Source organism: Littorina saxatilis, linkage group LG1 (genome assembly GCF_037325665.1).
Source record: "Littorina saxatilis isolate snail1 linkage group LG1, US_GU_Lsax_2.0, whole genome shotgun sequence".
NCBI classification, from domain to species: Eukaryota; Metazoa; Mollusca; class Gastropoda; order Littorinimorpha; family Littorinidae; genus Littorina; species Littorina saxatilis.
The window spans coordinates 87,761,874-87,768,563 of NC_090245.1; the positions used below are offsets into that span (position 1 = coordinate 87,761,874).

The window sequence follows — 6,690 nt, forward strand, 5'->3', positions numbered from 1 at the left end:
CTCTCTCTCCCTCTCTCTCTCCCTCTCTTTCTCTCTCTCTCTCTCTATCTCTGTCTCTCCCTCTCTCTCTCTCTGTCTCTCCCTCTCTCTCCCTCTCTCTCTCTCTCTCTCCCTCTCTTTCTCTCTCTCTCTCTCTCTGTCTGTCTCTCCCTCTCTCTCTCTCTCTCTCTCTCTCTCTCTCTCTCTCTCTCTCTCTCTCTCTCTCTCGCTCTCATCCCAGCATCGCAGCTAGCAACCTGCCCCTTTTCTCTCCGGCAATCATTGCCCCTGTGCTTGTCAGTTGTATCATCACCTACAATCGATCCGGTTGATGGCATGCGACCCGCTATGCCACCTCTGTCTGTTAACCAACACACAGCCTATCCTTGGCATTCGATGTCATTAATCCAACAAATAAGCCCACAAATTTGTGGGGCACATTTCCAGTTTGTGGACCACAAAAATAAGCCCACAAATTTGTGGGACACATTTCCAGTTTGTGGACCACAAAATGAAGGCCAAAACAAAATGTGGGGCACAAAATGTGCGCCATAAAAATAAAGGCAAATAAAAGTAGCCCTTAAATAAAATATGAAGCAAGTTTTTGTGGACCATAAAATTCGATTGATCACTTTCCCGAGAAGTCGGTTTTAAGACACAATAAAACGCTCTTCCTTAGTGGAGTACATGAATAGTATTGATGACAAAAAACATGGCGGCCGTCGTGACTGATATTATTGAAAACAATCTAATATTTGGCAGTTCAACACGTCCACCAGAGAAATATACCGACAAAGAAGTTGAAACACCGACTGCCCTTCTGAAAGAATTCAATCGGGATGTGAATGATACAGCTGATTTTGGACACGGTCTGCCTTGAATGGGGAGGTTGGCGACGAATCGCACTGTTCTACACAACTCTCACCGATTTTCAATCATCGTTTTGGATCAACAAGCAGGTAAGTTATTGTTTTTAAAATCCAAGACATGACCATAGCAAACGTGGCCTTTGTAGAACTGAGCAAGATTCATCTGTTGTGTATGTGTGTGTTAATGAGTAACTGGATGTGACTGTGAGTGTGAGTCACAGAGTGTGTGCTTGTTCTGTTCTTTTTTTTACTCAAGTTTAGAAAATGCTTGATCTTTAATCTGTATGCACATAATCAAATGCTGCTGTATCAGTGTATGAACTATGGTTGTAAAAGAATAAACAAAACAATTACTGAATTAGTGAGTGATTTTGCTCTGAATCGTCTGATAGTGAAGTTGAAATAGTACTTATTTCATTTTCAAGACATGTTAATAGTTATGATAATATTGTTATGGTTGTTTTCAGGCCTCCCGAGAAACCAGAGATGATGTGCATCATTCATACAGCTCCTGTCTTCCAGTTCCAACAGTTTACCTTTAAACATGGATGCATACATGTACTGGAGAGATATCAGGATGACTTGGCGTGGTGCTTTACATTACAGACTACTCCTGAAGAGTAAGTTACACATTTCTTTACCACTTACAGCTTTTGCTTGTCAAATCTGTATGGTAAAATATATGTAACATTGGGTATTGGTGATGGTAGTCTGAAGCTATAAACATGTACTGATGTAGATCATTCAGCAGTCTTTTGTTCTTTGTAAATTGAATAACAAGTACTTTGTAGATGAAATTATTCATACATGTATTTGAAGATGCATAGTAATACTGTGCATGGTAATTGGTATGATGTACTTTATATACATAATGGTACAAATATCTTTATTTTCTCTCTCCTTCCCATCTTAAAGTTTGTTGCAACCCTATACTCATAAAGTGCATTATACTGTTTGTATGAACATTGAACTATTGTGATGCAAGAAAGTAAAACATGAAATAGCTAGAATGAAAGATTTACTCATTACTGGAATTATTTTAAATACAGTCAGTCCTTTCCTTGGTTCACAATCACAGATCTGGCAAGTTGTTTTTTTATAGTTTTTTTTTTTTACATGGAATAAGAGTTACAATGTAAATTGTAATACCGCCTGTGTACTTGGATACCTACTTCTACATCCAACACCCTGACTGCCCCTGCGCAGAGTTAGAATTTTCTGAATGAATTCACATCACATTTTCAAAAACATGAGTGTACGTGGGAGTTTCAGCCCACAAACACAGAAGAAGAAGAAGAAGTATTCACAATTGTTCTATTTATTTTTATGTCACTTCCCAGAAAACCAGGTTATTCCATGTATTCTCCAAATTCAATTTTACTGCCGCACATTTCCTTAACAAAATGTAAGATTTACTGTACTTTGACGAGCAATTTTTGTAAGTGGACAGGCCTTAGTTTTATTTCGGTGGCATAATTCAATGCGCTTCGTCAAAATGTCTTGAACTGAAACCAAAAGCAGATGCAAGACTTATGGTCAGTTGGAGTTGTCTCCCGTACTCCTAACTTTAATGTGCTGCAGACAGGTGTGCCCAAACAGCCCATATCACAAACGGTTTGGAATTCCCGAAAACACAAGATCCGCACTGCACAACTTCAGTGCACAATTACGCGAGAGTGCTCGGTCGCTTTTTGAAAATGTGTATCTTGAGAGAAAAATATAGAATAGTGCGCTGTCCGAAGGAATAGAGTTCTTATAGGACAATGACAGCGCTCAGTTCAAAACGATAGGACATGATCACATCTGACCGCCATGCGGCTATGTGAATCAGACATCTGAGCCTTTCAATCCGTCTATGTCGGACGCCTGACGACATCCCCGAGGCTTTTAAATGAAATAAGACCATACGGGCACTAATAGTTGCATACCAAAAATGAACTGCCTCAAGGCTCTCTATGCAGAGTGGTATCTTTTTAAAGAATACATTCAGGTACAGCTTCTTCGAAAGAAAAAATAAATGCACCGCAACCACCAAAACATCTACCTCACTACAGAAAGCAGTCAAAGTGTTGATTTTTGGTCTGTGACCAAGTGGAGGGATGGTCTTATCCCATGTTAAAGGTGAGGACAACTTTTTAAATGAGGCGTAGTGGGCCTTTAAAACATTGACACAAATTTACAATAGCAACAAGTTGTAAAGCTCAGTACAACCAATACTGAGTGGACATTTACTGCCGCTGTTGCTGTAGTTTCCCCATCGATCACAGCTGGACCTGGATAGCACTGCTTTTCATCCACATTCACTGGCCAGGTCTTCGTCATCTTCTGTCCCTACTGACAAATGAATGACAAAGGAACTGATCTTAAATTCAAACACAATGACAAGAACAAGTTTTAAGTATGAGTAAGGAGTAAATTGTGTTTGTAACTGACACACACACACACACTAAACCCACATAAATGCCAAGAGCGTAAACATTCTAATTCCCTGATAGACAAGTTCCAATGCCTACTTTTTAATATGAAATATAGAAGACACATTCCCTGTCAGCGCTTGCTATCAAATTCAAAAAGCAAAGCAAAGGTCTGTAACATCAATATGCAGGGCTAGAAAAATCTGCAGGTATTATTACTATTAATGTCTGGCAGCTCTCCTGACTGGCCAGGGAAAATCAAACACACACACACACACACACACACACACACAAACACACTTCGGTTCTCACACACAAACACACACCAACAGTCAGAATGTAACCAGAACTTGAGACTGAGAGGGAGCATAAAACACAATATGATCATGTAGCAGAACTCTTACCTGAATTGCCATTAGCATGAAATATTTCCCATTTGAGTCTTGACAGCCTCCCAATCATGAAGGAATCAATCTGCTACTTCCACTGTGCCGGATCGATGCCAACCTGTAATATATAATATTGGCTGAAGTAACATTCCTCTGAGCAACAAATTTAAAACAGTTAGTTGACAGGACAAGTAGTACTAGGAGCTACATGCAGTATGATATTTAGCTATGTGGAGGAACAACAAACACACTGTCCACAGAACCAGATGAATTTACACACTGCACCCTCCCCCATAAAACAACAACAACAAAAAACGACAACAGACGACCAAACCAACATTAACGCTTGATTCTTATGATACTGTGGACAGTGGCATTGATATCTTTCTAGAATATAAAATTTTATAAGTCCTTTTACATTTAGTGAAGTTTTGACTGAATCAGTGAACTGAATCTGTTCACATAGACTGATAGAGTGACAGACATACAATGTAGACAAGTTGATGTGTGCATATATACATGCATATTACATAACATGTATATATATATATATGTATGTATAACATGTATGCATGTGTGTAGAGCACAAAGGAAAAAAATAATAGAACTTGACACACAGTTTCACTGAGAATGAGATATATATCCTGACAGTGAGTGAGTGAGTGACTGTTTACAGCAATACATTGTACTTTATTAAACTTAAAGGTACACACTGAAAGTCATGCGCTTCTAGTATTAAAAATGATTCTAATACTGGAGGAACTGCATGATCATCTTACTGGTGAAATAAAGCTAAGAGGTTCGAGCAGTTCTGTGGTTTGGACTCTTAGGTGTTCATTATTTTATTATTATCCCTGAACATGAATTATAACAATAAAATGAAAACACTCTTCCAGTCTTGCTCACAGTCACACACACACCTCCATATGAGTTATTCTGACCAGAACTTGAGAATGTAAGGGAGGGGAAGGAAAAAACACACTGTACATCATAACACTGACAGTTGTACATAATAAAACCTCTTCGCCTTACTCTTACCTGATTTGCGGCAGTGGCATCAAATATTTTACTTCTGTCAGTGACAGCCTCAAGATCATGCAGCAATCGGTTGGCTTTTTCAGCTGAGAGGAGACCTTGAAGTTGAACATACTAGCTCTAGCTCTTTTCTGATTGATGCCAACCTGCAAGTAAAATAATTGGGAACGGCCGATCAGAAGCCGAGAAGGTTACCTATTTGAGTATTTCAAGTTAGACTCAATCTTTAAAAACAAAAAGAATGCATAAAATATTATGATCATGCACCTTGAAAAGAGGTTGCAAAAACGTGGTAGTGGTAATCTTCTTCTTCAAATTAATGAGAAAATCCCTGTACAGGGCAACTACGTGTTGGTTCAGTGAACGATACCTTGCGCCTGTGGACTGACAGTCACAGTGACACTGACAGTGACTCGAGTGAGTCGAAATGACACCTGTTGCAACACATACTACCATAAACCCACTCTCAGTTATGAAACGAAACATGGAAACTTACCTCTGGTTAATATGCAAAGGTTCGCCCGTCCCAATTCTCTCGCATTAGCAAACACCATTGCCATTGGAGATTCTGTCCAACCAGATCGCCTTCGACCGCCATTAACTAAAAACCGAAACGCAGTAGGTCTGAAAACCACGCTCAACGTCCAAAATAAGGAGGAAAAAAAAGAGCCCAAAACATTTTTTTGGCCAAAAACACTGTTTAAGCCCCACAAATATTTGTCCTTATTTTTTATGAAGCTTAATTTGTGCCCCTTATTTTATGCTCCACAAATACAGTTTGTGGCCCACAAAACCAAAATGTGCCCCACAAAAATAAGCCCAAAAATTTGTGAGGCACATTTCGCGTTTGTGGCCCACAAAAATAAGCCCAAAACGTGTGGGATTACTGACATCGAATGCCAAGGATACACACCCCTCCTACACACACACCATCACCACAAACCTCTTCCTTCCCCTCCCCCCATCAATCCACCTCTCTTCACCTCACACCACTTTCTATACCTCCCTGCATTCCCTGTTTCACTGCTCTGCTCGACACTGTCAGACTCAGTCACGGCCTGCGTCTTCCTCAGGTGATCCTGTGCCGGAATGAATACCATACTTGTGGGACCATACGGTGCAATTCATGGCCTCCACTTTGACCCCTGCGCCCCATTAACCGGTATATAGCGTCTTGTGCATGACTAAAAGAAGAGTGCACATGTACCCATATCGATATTCCGGCAAACAAACATAACACTCCCTCGGTAGTGACATGCATGTTTCTGCTACTAATAATTATGACCTAGGCAAAGTGTCCTGTGACCATCTCTCTCAGACAACGAAGGCGTCGGCCTCAGTTGAAAACTCGATTGGTCGTTTACCCTGGGTCACAAAGACGTTGTCTGTAAACAGGTGTCTTTTTAATTACAAGGGCAGGCAGCTGGTAGATTAGATGCACTTGGCTTTGATCACACCGCACATCCGGGAACAAACACACATTTATTTTATTTCCACTCAGTACTTAATTTGGCTTGTGTCAATATGCACTGAAAACGCCTGATATATTGGATTTTCAAAAATCATTTTTACTTAAACAAAAATGGGGGTGTAAGAAGTGTGTAGTTTAGAAAACACGGTACTTTTTTTCGACAACCTTAGCACTGATTTAAATCTTTTGTACATGTCTCTGTCTGATCTTCCATTCGTACCTGTACGTACATCCCCAGTGTTTGTCTCTGTGGCAATGCTCACTTCGACGCACCAGTTTCCGTCATGGTCTTTGTCTTCCTAAACTTAGTCATGCACAACTACTTTTTATTTTTTTTAATTTTTTTATATACTCTGCTTTTACCATATAAATACTTCGCTAGTGATTCTTTGATTTCTGTGATGAATAGGACCGAAATGTCAACTTTTACCTTGCTTTCTAATTCAAAGGCCAGATTTGTACTCCCTCTTGAGCTATGGACTGTGTAACTGTGCAGCGTTTCCGATCTCCTGAACAACACACAGTCGTATGTT

At 39.9% G+C, this 6,690-nt stretch overlaps 2 long non-coding RNA genes across 2 annotated transcripts; one reads left to right on the forward strand and one right to left on the reverse strand.

Moving 5' to 3' along the window:
* The first annotated feature begins 361 nt into the window (after positions 1-361).
* Positions 362-1,975, forward strand: LOC138982963 (uncharacterized). Its single transcript, XR_011461020.1, has 2 exons — positions 362-938; positions 1,316-1,975. It is a non-coding gene; the product is annotated as an uncharacterized lncRNA (long non-coding RNA).
* Positions 1,976-2,096: 121 nt separating this feature from the next.
* LOC138982971 (uncharacterized) lies at positions 2,097-4,830 on the reverse strand. The gene is made up of 3 exons (XR_011461023.1): positions 4,690-4,830; positions 3,667-3,769; positions 2,097-3,182 (listed from the first exon to the last, which is right to left on the reverse strand). It is a non-coding gene; the product is annotated as an uncharacterized lncRNA (long non-coding RNA).
* Positions 4,831-6,690: the final 1,860 nt, after the last annotated feature.